Source organism: Aplysia californica, unplaced genomic scaffold (assembly GCF_000002075.1).
Source record: "Aplysia californica isolate F4 #8 unplaced genomic scaffold, AplCal3.0 scaffold00152, whole genome shotgun sequence".
In the NCBI taxonomy this organism is placed as follows: domain Eukaryota; kingdom Metazoa; phylum Mollusca; class Gastropoda; order Aplysiida; family Aplysiidae; genus Aplysia; species Aplysia californica.
This window is the reverse complement of record NW_004797422.1, coordinates 70,606-72,133: the sequence shown is the minus strand read 5'-3', so window position 1 is coordinate 72,133 and position 1,528 is coordinate 70,606. Positions and strand designations below refer to the sequence as shown.

Sequence of the window (1,528 nt, the reverse complement as noted above, 5' to 3'; positions counted from 1 at the left end):
TGTGTCTGTGTGTGTGTGTGTATGTGTGTGTGTGTGTTTATGTGTCTGTATGCGAGTGTGTGTATGCGTACGAACGTGTGAGTGTGTGTGTGTGTGTATGTCTGTGTGTGTGTGTGCGTGCGTATGTGTGTGCCGTTGTAATCTCAAACTTAGAGTTGGCATATTATACGTAGCCTAAGCTTACTGTACGTAGTGCTGGAGAAAAAAAGATCATTTACCAAAATATATCTTCCAATGTACAAAGATTAAAAAGAATTATTGTTCCGGCAATGGGAGGACGCTACGTCCTGCTGGGGAAACTAATTTTTTTGTAAAGAATGGGCTGACTAGTTAATCATCGCAGCTGTGATTAGAGCTTCCATACATGACTAGCAAATCGGTTTTATAACTTATAGACTATAGCTATTAAGCTGAAATGGAAGCAATATAATGTAGGCTAATTCATGTCATTTTTATGCCTCAGTTTTCCTTTAAAAAAATGTTAATTAATACATTGGAATATTCGCAAATGATTATCCAGTTGAACCCGTCTAAGTCTAAGTAGACCTGTCCAAGACAATCACCAATACAAACGAATACTGCTCCCTCCCCCCACACCTTTTTGCATTTCCGTTTCACTTTGGCAATTGGTAGGACGAGTTTTACGGTGCTTGCAACTACAAAATGTCATAATATGAGCGTGCTCTTTTTTTTTTCTTCTATTTTTAACATAATTATGACACTGTCCAAGGAGATCACCTGTTTAAGATGACCGCTTATCTTCTTGACAATGGGCGGGCGTCTTGGACATGTTCGACTGTATGTGTATGAACAATGTAGAAAAGTTTTAATCCTCTTTATTGCCTACCAAAAGTTAGACTTCCTAAATACCTTTTTTGACACTATTTCAGGAAATCGTCAAACACTGAGTAAGCGATCTTTCCAGTATTATAATAATCTCTGGCCATACTACAAAAAAAGTTAATCTTCATAACAGAAGATTTCCTATAAACAATGCACCTTTGGACTTTGGACTTTCGACTTTCAGTTTAGAGGCTCGTTAGCTAACAGGTCCAAGTGTTTTGAAACCGGGGCATGTTACAGTTTTCTGCATAAAGACAAACTCGTCGTTTATAACAATACAACAGTTACAGTTAGTTTGGGTGAGTATTGTAATATTGTCACAAGATCAATATCCTCTCTGCTCTATTTAGAACGCTTTTTCTTGCACAGATGACTTGATGAACTTGAAAGTAAATCGAATGAAAGCCAGATTCTCAGTGATTCAACAAACACTGTAGTCACTGTCAACTGTCAACAGTAACAGGCAACAGTAACCAGGAGTTGAGTTGAGTTGAGGTCTAGATCTAGACTAGATATTTATTCTAGATCTAGCGTTCTACTCAGACTCGGCAAAGTAGGCTCAAGATCTATGCCTATGCCTCATTCAGGTTTAGGTATGCATGCTTCTTTTTCGGGAAGATTGAAAAATACCGGACCACTCGTACATTATTATTGCGCGTGAAAGTGGGGTAGGTGGGACAGGTGG

The 1,528-nt window shown here is 38.5% G+C and overlaps 1 protein-coding gene across 2 annotated transcripts in view; it reads left to right on the top strand.

The window, feature by feature from the left end:
• The first annotated feature begins 1,006 nt into the window (after positions 1–1,006).
• The window catches only part of LOC101859168 (complex I assembly factor ACAD9, mitochondrial), a 24,987-nt gene continuing 24,465 nt past the window's right edge, over positions 1,007–1,528 (top strand). For both annotated transcript variants that reach the window (XM_035969518.1, XM_005097314.2), the window contains exon 1: positions 1,007–1,142. The gene's annotated coding sequence lies outside the window, so the exon portion shown is untranslated. The remainder of the gene's footprint in view (positions 1,143–1,528) is intronic.